The following is an 18,653-nucleotide window of genomic DNA, read 5'->3' as shown; positions in this document are numbered from 1 at the left end:
CTCTCTGTCTCTCTCAATGTTATCTGTCGCTTTGTTCATTCGGCGTCAAACTTGGCACTGTATATACTATAGGTGCAGCTATGCCGAGTTATCCGGCATTATATGGACGGAGTGGGGGGATATCGTTATCGTAAGAAAGAAAACAAATATAAGAAAGGGATGCATAATGTAAAAAAACCCGAGACTGGGGAACACGAAGGGACAGACACAAACACGAAGTCTTTGAGAGACTTCGTGTTTGTGTCTGTCCCTTCGTGTTCCCCAGTCTCGGGGTTTTTTACATTATGCATCATCTTCACCAGCTCGCTTGCTTCCTAGCCATTTTTTCATAAGAAAGGGAGCGCGCGTCTGTGTGGCGGGACGGGCGGCAAGTTGCCACAGAGAGTTTTGTTTTTGAAGTTGGGTTCTACGACCTGCTGACATCTGTTTGAAGAGAGTATGAACTGAAGATGACCAACTACATGATGACCAAGTTACATAAGATTCATTAATTAACTCTTTAATTTGGGTGCTTGAACTGGGGAAAAAGCGAGATAGCTGAGAGGGCGACAATCCTCGTTACGGGCCATTCTATCTCTTAAACATTCAGAAAAAAAGTGGGCGCGGTGAAATATCCATGGCTGAATTTCGGTATGCCGTAGACCTCTACCCGAGAAACGTCATCATGTTGGTAAGCAGGCTGAAACCGAAACAAATCGGAAGGGGAGGGCTGGGTTCCACGAATGGTCACATTGTTCGCTGCCTCCTATTGAAAGAAAAGTAGGACCAAAGGTAGCGCCCTTTCATGCACCATCGTAATCCGATTCCACGTCAAGAGATCCAACGGGTCAAGAGATCCATCGAGTCAAGAGATGGACCTCTTGACTCGGAGGATGTCTTGACCCCGTTGGATCCCTTGACTCGTCTGAGGATTTCCCAGGCTTGTATCTTTTGACCCCTTTGTGTTACGTCGTTAACTCTAACATCGCTAAGCAGAAATTACTCGTATCGGAATACGAGGGACTCGTTTTACGTGCGGTATAAACAGAATACAAATTCAGGTGGCAAATCAATATCTCATTTTTATTGACTTAGTTGCTTACTTCGTAACACATCGCGCAGTCCAAGAAAAGCCGACCATTCTCTTTTGTTATTCCTGTTAAAAACAGGTGGTTGCATTGTAAGATCAACCTGTTTGTAACACAGGATTTATAGAAGTTCTCTCATTTCCTTCTTTTTTTTATTACTTCTTATTTATTCTACATTTCGTATTTTCTACAGTTAGCGTGGGCTACGTACACTCACGTTTGGTGGGCCGGCCGCTGTTTCAAACACGTTGATTATTCAAACATTTCTCGTAACTCATCAGGCTCGTAGCCAGAGAGCCAAGTCTCTGTTGTGGACAAACGTTCTACACTCTTAAAAATGAACTTCACCGCATAGCACGCTCCTAGCCAACCAACATCTCGAATGATATCGTTACCTGCCATGATTTGTTGAAAACGGGGGGCGTACGCCTTTTTGTGACAATTATGAACAGCATAACTGTCACAAAAAAGGCGTACGCCCCCTGTTTTCAACAAATCAGGGCAGATAACAATATCATTCGAGATTATGGTTAGCTAGGAGCGTGCTATGAGGTGAAGTTCATTTTTAAGAGTGTACATGGCGGAAGCTTCTGATCACGGACTCTCTCAGGGTACGAAAGATAGCTTCATATGCCCGAACAGCTTCTCTCTCTTTTTGTGTGTGTGTGTGTGTGTGTGTGTGATTCTATATCAAGTTTTACCTTAATTTTTCCCGCCGTTCACAAAACAACAAAGACAAAGCACTTTGCCGCTGGGCCCATTATTATCGGTAAGAAATTTCAGTTCTGGCATAACGTGGGGCCGCCAATGGACACAAAAGTACGAAGACAACTCTAAGTGCAGCAGTATACCCTGCATTTTGTGGTTGAGGTCAATGAACGTGACAGGTCAATGTTGATTGAAAAGCGCAGTCATATTTTTCCGCACGGTCAGTAAAAAAAAAATAGAATAACGTGATAAGGGTGGGGGCTAATGAAAAGAACTTGCAATTGGAATAAGTTTTAAGCCCTTCGGCCTACGATTCTTTGTAAGTTGAGCTCAATATCTTGGTAACAATCATCTGTTCTTTCACAGTGTGTTACTGCGCTAGGGGCAATGGGAATAAACGTGCAAAGGCAAAAGGGGGACTCGCCGCCGTAATCTACAGCACATCCTCAAGGTTACTCGCTTACATTTTTTTTAGGGGGGGGGGGGCGTGGGAGTGTGTGGTAAGAAGAGAGAAAACACCGAAAAGTCTTCACTGTTACTGGGCATATTACTTCCTAACTTAATACTACGTACAGCGCAATCGTTCTGCAGTGAGCATGGTATGGGGTAGACTTTCTTTCTTGTCGGGAATCCTGACCAGTATGACGCTTTGACTGGTTGGATCTCTTGACTCGCCTGTCACGTGGCCGGTTGGATCTCCCGATTCGATGGATCTCTTGACTCGTCGGATCTTTTGACCGGGTTGGAACTTTGACGCTTTGGATCTTTTGACTTGCGTGTCACGTGACCGGTTGGATCTCCTGACTCGATGGATCTCTTGACTCGTTGAAACTTTGACGCTTTGGATCTTTTGACTCGTATGTCACGTGACCGGTTGGATCCCCTGACTCGATGGATCTCTTGACTCGTTGGAACTTTGACGCTTTGGATCTTTTGACTCGCCTGTCACGTGACCGGCTGGGTCTCCTGACTCGATGGATCTGACTCGTTGGATATCTTGACCGGAAGCGTCGTAATCCCCTCAAGACTGTGGCTTTCGAGCGCGACCTTTGTTCGATCTTAGCCTCGAACGTAGTTCAACTCTATCAAATTGATGGCGCTGTCGAACACTATGACGTCATTTGTTTACAAACAGGGAGAGACCTACGGGCACTCCCTAGGAGAGCATTAGCAGACTCCTAAGGCAATGTTTTAATTAACTTTCGATAATTAACTTTTTAATTATAGAAGCTACGAAGTTGTTCCAAGGAGAACATTTGATCTCTTCGGTCACCAGATACCAAAGCCGTTTTTAGAACGAAAATCCATTCGATAGATCGTTCGCAAAAAAAACGTGAAGGAACAACTTTTTTTTTCTTTTTTTTTATTCATTGCGCATCTCTAGAGACTCGTCTTTCCTTCGCCCCCAATACCAGAGGATGAAAGAGCACACTATCGCCTCATGCATCCTGGAAAGAGATTGAAGGAAAACAGAAAAATGCAGCCCAAGATAAGGACAGTTGCGATAGAGTCACCCGATACATTCGTTTTCGTTTTGTTTCCGCAAATTAAAGCTAATCCTAGACGCATGAGTCGGCATAATAGGCACGGAGATCGCACATATGTCACACATACATGTGCGATCTCAGTGTGTGCCTTGGGTATCACATCACGGCCCGGATTTTAAACTTTAAAATAGCGATCGTTATCGTTGTATTCAGAGTTCGTGCACTCCAAAATGGTGTGCTCGCACAGGAGTTCGAGATGACGAAAAGTTGAAGATCGGACTCCGACACACGTTGTACAACAACAACAACATTATTTTATTATCGGGGAGATTCTTCGCACAGGGGCGATACTCTGCCAACGCATATGTAGAAACATATTCGAAATTGATGTTCCGAGGCTGGAACACAGAGAAAGGACAACACACAAATCCAGAAGACTTGAGTTTGACTCCTACAGCCTGGTTAACCTATTCAATGACTTCCTTCTTTCACGTGTAAAAAGTAGGAAGACACAGCTAGGCCCGAGCACTACCCGACGATGAAAGTGACGCCGACAGTGGAGCAGCTGATGGGGGTTATCGTGGGAGAATACCTGGGGGGTGATAAGACTTCCAATGGACAATGGTGCTTCACAGCAATGTAGGTAAATAGATATCAGTCGTAGATAGGCTGTCTTTGTTCTTCTGTCCGGTATAGCTTTTCTGCGAAGTATAACAACAAGCTCAAGACAGGTGACTTCGGTACTACATTGATGATGATGATGAGGATGTGATGCGGGTCAGTAAGTGATGAGAATGAGTCAAACCTCTCTCCTCCCTTCCCCCTCCCATACCGCGTGCTGCGCATGCGCGCCTGTCTCGGGCAGCGCGGCGAAGGGGCAACCTGCCGGGGAGAAAGAAGGCCTGCGCCGCTGTTGTGACTGTGTTATTAGTGGTAGTTAGAAATAGTTAGAGATATAGTTAGGGGTGGATAGCGGTGGATAGTGTGGCGAGTGGGAGGTGGGTAGTACACTCTAAAAACGGAGCTTCACCGCATACCACTGCCACGAATGATAGAGTTATGGCTGCTGATTCGAGGAGAGAAGGGGGTGTACGCCTTTTTGTGACAATTTGGAATTTGGTAATTGTCACAAAAAGGCGTACGCCTCCCTCTCTCCTCGAATCGAAAGCGATAACCCTACACTCTAAAAACTGAACTTCACCGCACAGCACGCTCTGCGCCAACCACTGCCACGAATGATAGGGTTATCGCTTCTGATTTGAAGAGAGAGTGAGGTGTACGCCTTTTTGTGTCAATTTGGATATATGATAATTGACACAGAAAGGCGTACGCCTCACTCTCTCTTCAAATCAGAAGCGATAACCCTATCATTCGTGGCAGTGGTTGGCGCAGAGCGTGCTGTGCGGTGAAGTTCAGTTTTTAGAGTGTATCGTTCGCGGCAATGATTGGCGCACTACGTGTAATGCGGTGAAGTTCTGTTTTTAGAGACTGCGAGACTGCCGAGCATACCATTCTGCGCGCGAAACACATCTCCCTCGCTCCACCTCGGGCTCGCTAGCAGACATCCTCTACCCCGCTGGTTCTTCTGCCGAACGTTCCGCCAAAGCAAGAAACCTCATTCTCTTCCTGCTGAAGACAGGCCTTGCTGATCGACCCATCTAATACTCTACTCTCCCCGATGAACTCGTGCACCTCACCGCATCCCCATCCTCCAACCTCCTCTATCCTCCATCCGTCCGTCCTTCCTTTGTGTTTTGTTTTGCTATGCGTTTTCCTTTTCTTTTTTTGGCTATAGTCGTGACGACGTCCACTTCTGTGTGGCCAACAACGGCGAGCCTATCCTGCCATCACCCCCCCCCCCCCCTCTGTTTTTAGAGTGTATGTAAACGCAAAAAATACACAAGAGAATGTATACAATGTTAACGCATTTCCGCCGCATGAATCACATTATTCACCCTTCAAATTAAAAAAACGACTGCTTTGAGCGCTGACCTTCCTCGCAATTTTCGGGCATCGTATCTTCGTAACCATTAAGGAGCATGCCATTAATTTTTTCCACACTTATTGCATACGCGCGCTGCTGCGCTATTTGCTCTATTCTTGAGGTTCTACGTTTTGCGGGTGTCTAAATAAAAAAAATCGCAAAGTCTTCTCATTTGCAAAAATCTCACCTTTTCTGCGAATACCAGGAAGTTAACATGAGTGATATCGTTCTGTTCGTCTTTAAACGCTCTTTGTAATCGCGTAAACGACGCTGTTGGAAAATCTCGGACGTACTTCCTAACGCGCGTTTAGTGAGTGTGGTAAGGTCAAAACGCGCAACTTCGGTAGCGTATTCTGCATATTCACCCATTCGTGACGTGTTTCATCTTCCTCACACATGTTGTTCGCGACAAGTTCGCGTAGCGTACTGAAAAAAAAAATGAAAAAAAAGAAAATTTACTTCAGAAGTGGTCGAGGTTCCGCTGCGGAAACTCGAAAGTAACCCTGTCACATGTATGGTGCGTGTCGAAGCCGTGCACTCTTAAAAATGAACTTCACCGCATAGCACACTCCTAGCCAACCATCATCTCGAATGATATCGTTATCTGCCCTGATTTGTTGAAAACGGGAGGCGTACGCCTTTTTTGTGACAATTATGAACAGCATAAGTGTCACAAAAAAGGCGTACGCCTCCCGTTTTCAACAAATTAGGGCAGATAACGATATCATTCGAGATGATGGTTGGCTAGGAGCGTGCTATGCGGTGAAGTTCATTTTTAAGAGTGTAGTTTGAGGAAGGTCACACTGGGAATGGGAACGCCTCCATCCCGTTCCTGGAATACAGCCCTCACATGCGTGAGAAAGTGGGATGAACCGCAGTAATGGCGATCGTGAAGTCTTCACGGCAAAAATCTCGAAAAGTGCATGGAGGAAAGTAGTCTTCCACTGTTGGGTGTATACTCTTCGAAAGCGTCAAAAATAACGGTTTGAAAATAAATCGTAAAAAAACATAGTGTCAAAAACATATCTTCTGAAATATACGGTTCCAAATCTCCGTTAAAAAAATAATCGCCCCAAAATCTCCGTTGAAAAATAAACGTTAAACGAGGTACGAACTTCTATATATATACCTGCATGTATTTAGTTACAGGTTTAATAGATGTAATTGTGCTTCTACGCTCCGTAATTCTATTTACAATTTACTGTTCAATTCTTTTCCTTCATGACCTGCGCAGCGTCGATACAAAAATGCACTCTCTTTCGTATTCGGGAGAGTAGACGCACCGCCGTCCAGATACCTCTATCCAACGTTACGTCATCTGAAGAATTGTAGCACCCAGTCAGACGCCAACGCGGACGTACACACAACGTTCTGTTTTACCCTCTTCAAGACGAACTTCACTACATGGCACTCTCCTACACTCTTAAAAATGAACTTCACCGCATAGCACGCTCCTAGCCAACCATAATCTGGAATGATATCGTTATCTGCCCCGATTTGTTGAAAACGGGGGGCGTACGCCTTTTCTGTGACAATTATGAACAGCATAAGTGTCACAAAAAGGCGTACGCCTCCCATTTTTAACAAATCAGGGCAGATAACGATATCATTCCAGATTATGGTTGGCTAAGAGGGTGCTATGCGGTGAAGTTCATTTTTAAGAGTGTAGTCTACCGTCATCCCGAATGACAACGTTCTCGTCTCTGATTTGCTTTAAACGGGAGGCGTAGCCCATTTTGTTGCCTTGCAGAATAGATACATAATAGACTCCGCCTCTCGTTATCAGCATATTATGGGCGAGAACGTTGTCATTTGGGAAGATGGTTGGCTAAGAGCGTGCTATGTGCAGAAGATACGCACCTATCAAGTTCACGGATGTATCCCGTTTGAAACCATTAAAAATAACCTTTCCAAATAAGCGCGTAAGCAGCCCCCCACTGTTAGAAATAAATCTCCCATAATATACGCTTAAAAATCAACGCACAAAAATAATCGCTGAAATATCCCAGTGTAAATAAAAACGCTAATAAATCCACGGTTAAGAATGTAGATGGGTAGAAATCCAGCGAACCAGTAGAGATGTAGGAAAAGGGAGCTGCCTCAGGACAGAAGCCGCCGATATTTCGAACAGAGACTGTTCTTCTTCTGGGCTAGAAACCCGTACGGACCCTTTCTCCCCTCCGGGCTGTTGACCCACAATTCGCATGAACCTTTAAACACGTCACACCTAACCCTTTAAATACCATGCCAATGATGAGGACGGTGCCCAGAAGAAGAACAGTCTCTGTTCGAAATATCGGCGGCTTCTGTCCTGAGGCAACTCCCTTCCCACGGTTAAGAATTTATCGTTAAAAATAAATCGTTTCAGAATCCCCCCACGTCTACCCTATGGTTGCTACAATCACGTGGTATGGCCGCGAGTGAAATGGACAACCCGCTTAGAGAAATAGTCCCGCTCAGAATTTAGTCTTAAATATTTATTAGACTAACCCCCTTATGCCTGCACCGCCCCAAGCAAGGTGAACAGCAAACAAAGGACTTAACTAACCTCACAAGGCCAAACTAGCCTAAGCTATCCGAAACTAACCCTAACTTAAACGAAACTAACCTAACATAACCTGATTTAACCCTACTCAGAATGTAGTCAATCCGCCTCAGTGCTGGATGACGAGGAGATTTTCAAGCAGATTATTTTTAATAGTGCATTCTTAAGTGGTGATCTCTAAGCGTAGTTATTAAGCTGTTTATTTTTTTAGATTTATTTTCAACCGTGTATTTTTAAGCGGTTTATCTTGAATGTTGTATTCTAAAGTGGTTTACTCTTAATGGGGGATTTCGGGTACCCCCAAAACCGGCTCTCCAGTATTATGCCTGCACCGCCCAAATCAAGGTGAACTGGTGACAAGTTCAACCTCTTCGTATTATTTTTAGTCCGTCCAACTCCAACTCCAAAGTGAACTGCAAAACAGGACCAAACTAGCCTAAACTATCCCAAACTAAACGAAACCAAACTAAACTAACCTAACGTAACCTGATCTAACCCGGCGCAAATCGCAATCAATCCGCCTCCGGGCTAGATGGTGTGGGGATGTTGAAACAGTTTATTTTTCATGGTGGATTATTAAACGGTGATCTCTAATCGGGGATAGTAAGCGGTTTATTTTAGGAGATATATTTTTAACCGTGTATTTTTTAAGCGGTTTATTCTTACCGGTTGATTTCGGGAACCCCCAAATTCACATATAGAAAAGGTGTCACAGACAACACTTTGAAATCGCCGTTTGGAGCAGACACAGTCGGCGGGCTCACTTGGTACAGTTCATAGCTCCTTTAAGAAATCTACTATCAAAAATATACCTTTAAAGGTTTATGTTTCAAAATCCGACTTGTGCCCGTTACCAAAAAATAGGAACTAAATACCGTTACCCGTTACTTCAGAAAAAAGTAACTAAATACGTTACTCGCTACCAACATACAAAAGTAACGAGTTCTCGTTACTCACAGGTAACGAGTTACTTTTTCGTTACCGCCGCATAGTTAAAGGAGCCAACAGACATGCCGTCACTTGCCTTCAACTCATTATTAATGAGAAATTGCACTTCACAAGAAGCTGATACTCGAAATTTCGATCAGTGATCTTCGTTCTCTTTCGTGTGATGACATCTGCTGCCGAAGTGGGGGTGATCGGAGGTTATGAAAACACAAGAAAAGACACCGGTTTTCGTGCCACCGATCACCAACGGTCCCAAAAACAGACGAGGGGCTGCGTCATAATTTAGGGCTCTCAGAAGCTTAGCAAAGACAAGAAAAGGCTAGAAGTCGAAACGCGTTTTTTATAACCATAGCACAATTGGTACCCATCCTTGGGAAGGAGTTATGGTCGGAGATTACGGAAACAAGAGAAAAGACAAGGGCCTTCGTTTAAGACGATTCAGCACGTCAACAACACATCCAACGAGGGACTGCAATAATACTTTGAGTCACACGTGGTCGTAGGTCACCCAGGTCCACGCATTGCGCCACACGGAGTGCCGAAATGTGCTCCCCCGCGCTGAAGAAAAGGAACGAGTAACGTCAGTAACGAGTTACCAATTTTTGTAACTGATTCCGTTACTATTACCACTTTTTAAAAAGTAACTGAATCGTTACTTCGTTACCAAAAAAAGTAACCGTTACCAAGCAACGAGTTACTTGTAACGAGTTAGGTACAACTCTGTCAAAATCCCTAATCGGGGATTATAGCGCCTAAGGTCATGTGGGGTAAATCGTATCCAAAGTCGAAATCCGCTGCCGCAATATAGTTACAGAGCCCTGGAATCCATACCAAGTAAGAAGGAGGCTGTTGAAACAAATCACAACAACGCACGGCTGCAATATAAATTACGTTACGTCACGTTACGATACTTTACGTCAGAGACGTACAAACTTCGTGTCGTCGACGGTGTTGTGACGTCTTTATTGCTATTGCGCAGAGGAGTCGGAACCGAATCTCAACCAAACCGAAAACCGCTAAAAACCCGTATTTTTCAATGACCCGGAACTGAACCAAACCATTTTTTTTTCTCGCGCTGAACTGAACTTGAACTTAATCGAAACAGAATTAGGCGGTTACCGTTTTGCGAAACGGTTCATATTTAATGTGCGTTGTGAGAGGACGGAACTACGATTTACACAACGGAGTGAGCCGCGTTGCCAAATAAATTCGAAACCGAAACTGAACACAACAAAACTGCATCCCAGGCACAGTGTAGCACCGTAAAGTTGCACATGAAATGTAGATCTGTAAGATGCGTAGATGTATGATGTAGATGAATGTGTAGATGCAGTGTCGCTGTGAACCGCTTCTGTATGGGCAGCGACAACAAAAGTACATTTGCGTTGTTTGAGGATTGTAAGGATGTGCTGGCTTTTATCCCACGGTAATCTGCTCAAATTTCGCTTTCCTGAACCACACTCTTAAAAATGAACTTCATCGCATAGCACGCTCATAGCCAACCATCATCTCGAATGATATCGTTATATGCCCTTATTTGTTGAAAATGGGAGGCGTACGCCATTTCTGTGACAATTATGAACAGTATAAGTGTCACAAAAAGGCGTACGCCTCTCGTTTTCAACAAATCGGGGCAGATAACGATATCATTCGAGATGATGGTTGGTTAGGAGCGTGCTATGCGGTGAAGTTCATTTTTAAGCGTGCAGTTCGAACCGGTTCCAACGGATATTTTGCACTGCCGCGGAGCTGAACCCGAACCGAGCCGGAAAAAAATAACGGCCCCGACACCCTGATTGTGTATGCTTGATTTATATTGGTGACGGATTTATATTTTTGCTTCTTGATAGTTGAACATTATACCAATTAGAGCAACAACAACTTTATTTTTAACATAAGGAATCGGGAGTTTCATCGCCAGGGCTAGGCTTCAATATACATTGGGACGAAAAAATCTGAGAGGTCGACCGGGCCACCCTGCCTGACTGGTCGTGAAATCACCCTATACGGATGTATTGACGATTGACATCACATGTCTTTTATCGCATTAGGTGTGATCTTTTATCGCACCCTTTGTTCAGCGTTTAGTGGAGACACACCTCTAAGGTGTGAGTAAGTCCACACAAGGAGACACTCATCTTTTCATGGCAACGTCGTGACAGTTAACAGTGAACAGGTATCAGTTTATTTTATCTGGGGTATCAGTTTATTTTAGCGAACAATGGTACTATGCAAAACTCTGTGAATGCTCGTAAGCTATGCTCCAGATTAGCCCTGATAACGGCATCACGTGTAGGTGTGACTGCTCTCCAGCGGCGAATCACCCCAGGCCATAGTCGTGATCTATTTTGTTGTGGTTGTTGTAGGTGTGAAAGCTTGGACGCTTAGTAAAAATAAGCAGTTAAGGAAAGGTCTGCCAGACCAAGGTCGGCATGCTATCCCATTAAAAAAAAAAATGAAACAGAAAAACAAAATAAAAGCAAAAATAAAGCGCAACACACAATAAAAAGAAGAAAAAAATACAAATAAAAAGAAAGAAACAAGAGAAAAAGAAAAATAAATCAACGAAGAAAGAAGGTTGGGTTTCATCGAGCAACGCTGTATAGAGAGATATACAGGGTGTTTCAAAAAACGTGTCATTCGGACTTGATAAAAAAACGGGGCGACGAAAAAATACGGGGTAATCGGCATTTGTGTGGCAATTTGTGGGGGCAGGAGCATGTCCTGCCCTCCGCGCATTTTTCCGACTAATTTGGTGCGCTGTTGAATACCCGAAACTCTGAAGCCTCAACTTTGGGACTTTTTTTGGCAGTTCCATTTGCAATATCGAGCGGATTTCTTGGTGGATCTGACTAAGTTCGCTACGGGCTCTCAAATTCTGTAAAAAAAAACGTTAGGTTGACTTGGGAAATTTTGGAGTTCAATTAGAGAAATTCAATTTATTTTAATTAAAATCAAATGAAAATATTTTTGCAAGATGGCAAATTCAGTTGCCAGACAAGTGCCCTTTACCCCGTATTTTTCCGTCGCCCCGTTTTCTTATAAAGTCCGAATGACACGTTTTTTGAAACACCCTGTATAAGCAGGTAGGTAAACGACGTTGATCACATTCCTGCGATCATATACCTAGGTTTCGGTACCATGTGTAGGGCAGTGGTGTGTCAATGGGTCTATTTAATTGTAATTTCATTACGTACTGCCTATAACATTTACACTTTATGTCCGCCGCACTGTCTCTTTCAAAAGATCAAGGTTTTTCTGCTGCGTTCGGGTTTTTCGTGTTTCTCAATAGTCTTGGCACAAGTTTAACGTTTCTTGAAACCGAATATACTGGCACAGTGTATTAGCCAGTGGTGCTTTTAACTCCTGTTGAGAATTTATTTATGCTATATGGTGGTATGCATGCGCCACTTTAATGTTGAGTTCCATGTTTTGAACCCTAGAGCCACTAATTCAACATCAGTGTTAGCTGTGCTTTATAAATTCTGCTCGGGATAGGACTTTATTTGAATTAAAAATAATACGGAGATTGTGGCCTTGCAAGTTTGGAGGGAAATAATGAACAAGTAAAAATTATTATGATATAATTGAAGTACAGTTCATGAGTGCACAGGTACTCGCTTTGAAAGTTTCTTTTGTGTACGTGTGTGTGTACTTCGTGTAAGCGCCGCGTAGCAACTGTGGCTATGAGTGGCGTACGGGCGTGGACAAATGGAGAGAGGGCAGCAGGAAGTACTGGGAGGGAAAGAAAAAGGATTGCATAAGCGTCCTGGGCCGACATTAGGGGGAACTGTGGCAACAACTTTCTGGAAAGTATGCCAGAGAAACCAGGGAGCACCTCAGACAGCACAGCCGGTTGAAAGATTCGAACCCAGCACCCAATACTTTCTAGCGTGGCCCTGGAGCTACCTTCTTCTTCCTCACAGAAGCAAACACGAACCAGCGACCGCTGTCGTTTTCTTTCTTTCTTTTTGCACGACAACAAGAATTGCGAGAACGACTTCTCCGATTATTCCCTAAACGCACGTAAGACGTTCTACGTGCCCGGTGAGGAGACGGTCGCATACGGAAATCCATCTATCAAGACGATACCACAAGTTCGGCATCGGTCGACAACCTATCCGGCTAATTTCTTCGTCCGAAAAGTGCTTATTATGCTTTAGCCCCGCCGGCTTGATTTTCGCAGAGAACCGCGCGAGAAATCTGCGTCTACAGGTTTTCCCGCCGATTTTAATCCAAGCGCCATCGAAATTAATCCATGTGTCATGCAAACTTTATGGGGCATGGATTAATTTAGCTGGCACTTGAATTAAAATCGCCGGGAAAACCTGTAGACAAGAAAGTGTCCCTGCCTTCATTTGTCTTTGCTTCTTTGTGATAAGGCGGTTGTTTTGTTTTCTGTGAGTTGTCACCAGCATCAAGGTCAACGCGGCGCAAAGAATGGTAAAACAAGAAGCGGGCACACTTCCTCCTCTCCCCGCAAATATCGTGTGCTTGTGTGTGCGACAATCAAGCAGGCCGTGCTAAAGCCGAATTTTTACTCTTTTTTTTTTTTACTATTTCTGTTGCGATACTGTGCATAGTTTCGGTTGGCTATGTGGTTATCCATGGAGGGCTTCATATTTCTGTAAATAAAACTATATATTACTCAAATATTATGTGATCTACAGGACTTGACTCCCCTCTTCGTATACGCTTCTGTAAATAAAAAGTGAGGTTCGCTTCGAAATTTTCAAAGTTCAATTGAAAATAATAAATTTCCCGCAATTAAAAATTGTCTAAAGTCTTCCTCAACGGTGGCAAAAGTTTCCAGAATCTAATTGCCGAAAGACGGACAATCATACGGTGAGTACGTAGCCAGTTAGAATTTTTTATCACCTTCGGTGAAACAACCTGTATACATGGTGGTCCACGAACCATGATCGAAATTCATAGTAGAAAACGCAGGCCCCGGACAGACGTGCGGTCAAGGGATTTTTTTTTTCTGCCAATAACTTCTGCCACATATTGGTAACATTAAGATTTCATTTCAATTGACATACAATTAATTTCTTGAATCGAACTCCGGAATTTCCCAAGGCAACCTAACGTTTTCGTTGCGGAAATGGGTTCCCCGTGGTCATTTTACTCAGTATAGCACATAATCCCACTCGTAATGCAATGGCAATTGCTTAAATAAATTCGCCGAAAATCCGTGGAAATGAGCCCTTGGTTCCGCCTCTTTTTTGACGGCTCTAGTTTGAGCGCAAAGCTGCGAAGAAAGGAGCTTACATTGAAACGCCACACGAGGGGGGAAAGGGTTACAAGCCTTACCAACGGAACAAACACGGGCGTGAGTGTGGGAATCAGAGCTATCTTATCAAAAATGAGGTCACCCGACGTGTTGACAGGTACACTCTTAAACATGAACTTCACCGCACAGAACGCTCCTAGCCAACCATCACCTCGAATGATATCGTTATCTGCCCTGATTTGTTGAAAACGGGGGGCGTACTCCTTTTTTGTGACAATTTTGAACAGCATATGTGTCACAAAAAGGCGTACGCCTCCTGTTTTCAACAAATCTAGGCACATAACGATACCATTCGAGATGGTGGTTGGATAAGAGCGTGCTATGTGGTGAAGTTCATTTTTAAGAGTGTAGGGAAGGAAATATATTTTTGGCGCGTTTCGCACTCCGCACTCTAAAAACAGAACTTCGCGCCAACCATTGCCACGAATGATATATAAAATTGCCACAAAAAGGCGTACGCCCCTCTGTCTTCCAATCACGAGCGATAACACTATCATTCGTGACAATGGTTGGAGTGCAGTGCGCTATGCGGTGAAGTTCTGGTAAGTAAGTAAGTGAAGTTCTGGTATGGTAAGCACCGTGTATTCCAACCAAGAACAAACAAAGATTATCATTGCTCTACAGGGTGTTTCAGTTAAATCCCCGGGCTAAATAATTCGCGAACCGGTGCACCAATCGAATAACTTTCTTTTTTACAAGTATCTGTCCAATACCGCCTACAAGATGCGCACCGCGTGAATGAGCGGGAGGCGCTCATTATTTAAATAAAAATGCAAATAAGTTTCGTAAAAAGCGTAACTTCTAAAGCAGGGCGCTGTCGGTATTAAAATGGGTACTACCCCTTTTGGGACCTTCAGTGGACACCTTTCAGAGAAAAATCTGCCACCGAAGCGGGTCATTTGTTGCAGTAATTAATTGGTTTCGGTTTACGTATTTTTGTCGCGGCTGGTCGCGGCGAAGCGCAAAAAGACGCTCTTTCACTCCCTTATCCATCAATGAATTACGTCCTTACACCAATGAATTACACCAATGAATTACGTCCTTTTGCGCTTCGCCGCGACCAGCCGCGACAAAAATACATAAACCGAAACCAATTAATTAGTGCAACAAATGACCCGCTTCGGTGGCAGATTTTTCTCTAAAAGGTGTCCACTGAAGGTCCCAAAAGGGGTAGTACCCATTTTAATGCCGACGGCGCCCTGCCTTAGAAGTTAGCTTTTTTCACGAAACTCATTTGAATTTTTATTTAAATAATGAGCGCCTCCCGCTCATTCACGCGGTGCGCATCTTGTAGGCGGTATTGGACAGATACTTGTAAAAAAGAAAGTTATTCGATTGGTGCACCGGTTCGCGAATTATTTAGCCCGGGGATTTAACTGAAACACCCTGTATAGGGGCCGCAAGTACGGACTATGACAGAGCAGTCCTGAAATATAGTGAAACGTTTCCAGGAACTAGGTTTTGGTGAGCTCATGTACCATAATGCGTGCATTTATGAGACTGCCCACAAGAGGAAGCTTCCATTCCAGTACCCAGGGCCCGACTCACCCAATCGCTGCCAGTGGGTCGCGACAGACAGACAAGGTCCTGAAAAAAGTAGGAGATGATCCCGCAAGTAAGTCTGCGCACCCTGGCAAAGCGAGTACAGACATCAAAGTCAAGTGTGCTGAGGATACTACACAAGCACAAACTCCACCCGTAACCGCGTGAGTCTTCATCAACATTTCCAGCCGGGCGACAACGAGAAACGGATGGATTTCTGTGACCGGGTCCTTTGTCAGACCGAGGAAAGCAGAAACTTTTTGAACAGGGTCATATGGACTGATGAGGCCCACTTCTGCCATAGCGCTCAAGTGAATCACCACAACGCGTAATACTACACTGTTAAAATAGAACTTCACCACATAGCACGGTTCTAGCCAACCATCATACCGAATGATATCATTCCGTGTCATGATTTGTTCAAAACAGGAGGAAGGCGCCTATCTGGGACAAGATAATCTGTCCCAGATAGGCGCCTCCTCCCATTTTCACCAAATCACTGCACAGAATGATATCATTCGGAATGATGGTTGGCTAGGAGTGTGCCATGTGGTGAAGTTCTGTTTTAACAGTGTAGAGCCAAACAAACCCACTCTGGCTACGGGACTGCAAGCATCAGTACGAGTGGGGATTCAATGTATGGGCCGAGATATTTAACGGAGCCATTATTGGGCCAATCTTTTTCACGCGAAAACTAAATGCCAACCGCTACTGTAGCGACATTTTACATGCCGTGTTCAGCTTTCTTGATGACCTGCCTCTTGCTGAACGGACCTGCGTATGGTTCCAGCACGATGGGGCTCCACCTCACAGAGCGCGGCATGCTGCACAGCTGCTCCGTCAGATGTTCCGGGAGAAGTGGGTTGGCCGATTTGGTCCAGTGTCATGGCCCGCCACGTCCCCTGCCTTAAACGCCGATTGACTTTTACCTCTGGGGTCGCATCAAAGACGAAGTATACAAAAAGCGAGCCACGATCGCCGGCTGACCTGCAGGGGGAAATCACAGCCTTCTGCTCGTCGCTCTCCAGATCCGAAATAAAAAGGGCCGCGAAAGACACAATTCGGAGAGCCCACCTATGCATTGCAGCCGATGGCGAACACTTTTAGCCATACCTGGTACATGGTGATATTTTGCTTTCACGCCTTTCGTTTTGCTTTCAACTTTAGTTTGTTTGTTTTTAAGTTGGTTTGTCTTCTATTATTCAGGGAAACGTATCCTGTTCTGCATTGAAAGTGTCGCTAATGATAACCTAATAAAAGTACACAGGAAGTGTGTTGAATGTGAAGAAATCCGCAGCATGTTGAAACAAACGAAATGAAAAAAAGAAGTGCGCTGACAAGCGTTCGTGCATACAACTCTCTCTCTGTCACACACACACACACACACACAGGCTCATGACAATAAGGTGGTGCAGAAAAACTGCGAGACCGCTATCTGCGGTCATAGTGAAAACTGTCGCGTAAAGGAGGAGCGAATTCACGCGCATCCAAGAGCAACCAAACACACTGAGCAAAAAACGAATAAAGGAAAAAGAGCGCGACCCTGAAACTAACGTGGGCAAAGCTGATGTATGGTAAGAAAGTTTAATACGACGTGGAACTCTCAGGACATGGTTAGTGCCTCGAGAACAGTATTTACAATCTATGAGCTATGAGGAGCGACATATGCATTGCTAAGCTTCATGAAACGAGAGGTGAGCGGGGAGAGGTGAGATATGCCCTATTTACACTGGATGGAGCATGAGACGAGTGCTGGGAAATGAAAGAGAGGTACTGTTCATGGAGGGACACCTTGGACAGATATGGAGCCCCCTTGCACCAAAAGCGAAGGATGGAACCGCCACCGCTGCAGAAATTCGTCGCGGCCGAGTGCAAAGAGCTCTCGTTGTATGCTATATTAGTCACAAGAATGCCCAGTTGTCGAACCAGCAGGAAAGTGAGGATGTTCCGCAGGCGTTTAGCGACAGCCTTGCTATACGGGCCTTCCACAACACTGCAGCGCCACACGCGGTGACTAGCCTATGGCAACACCAGATACACAAAATCACACAACACTGCTCCGTTGGCCGCCATTGCTGTTTACCTACCAAGTACAAACTGCGCATGCGTCAGGTTCTTTGGTCTCCTTGCTGAGTCGAACGCGCTGCTGTGCGGAAAAGTTGAGCCGTTGCCAACTCTTGTACGTCTGTGCTTGCGGAGCTTTCTGTTAGCTCGTCGTCATAGTAACTGACGCTTACAGGCCAACGGAACGGATGCCTGTGCGTCAAAACGCCTCAGTGAGGACAAACGGTGGATCTGCGCAATGCGCAAAGCTCTGTTTATGTATTGCGCATGCGCAAAACCACAAACGTTATCAGTTACGTACGCCAAATCGATAGCGTACGATATACTTAATTAATTCGGATTTAGGAAGGGTTCTTCAACAGTACATGCGCTTAGCAACGTAATAGAAAATATTAAACATAACATAGATTCTAAACGCATTACTATGGGGATCTTCGTTGACCTCACGAAAGCTTTCGACTTGATAGACCATGATCGATTACTATTCAAACTTGAAAAGTACGGTGTGCGTGGTGTCGTGTTAAAATTAATCAAAAGCTATAACAGACTGCAATATGTTTCTCTTGGAGGTTATGAATCTTGCCATAAACCCTGTACGCTCGGCGTTCCACAGGGATCTATTCTAGGGCCGTTCCTCTTTTTGGTCTATATAAACGATCTACCGAATTATTTACATGAAAAATGCATACTGTACGCTGACGATACAAATATCTTCGTTGAGGCTTACAACATAAAAGCATTATTTCAGCAAGCTAGCAAACTACTTCGCGAACTTACTGAATGGCTTTCTCTCAATAAACTTATCCCTAATCTTGCAAAATCAAACTATATTGTCTTTCACGCGCCACAGGCTCGTCTCGAACTTATCTTTATTTTCGGTCACAATCCCCCCCCCCCCCCAAGAGTACAACAAACCAAATTTCTAGGTGTAACACTCGAGGAGCATCTCAACTGGCAGCCTCATATCCACGTGATTAGAAGTAAGGCTCGCAAAGGTTTATATGCTCTATCAAGG

This window comes from Ornithodoros turicata, chromosome 8, assembly GCF_037126465.1.
Source record: "Ornithodoros turicata isolate Travis chromosome 8, ASM3712646v1, whole genome shotgun sequence".
In the NCBI taxonomy this organism is placed as follows: domain Eukaryota; kingdom Metazoa; phylum Arthropoda; class Arachnida; order Ixodida; family Argasidae; genus Ornithodoros; species Ornithodoros turicata.
Note: the sequence above shows the minus strand (reverse complement) of the source record.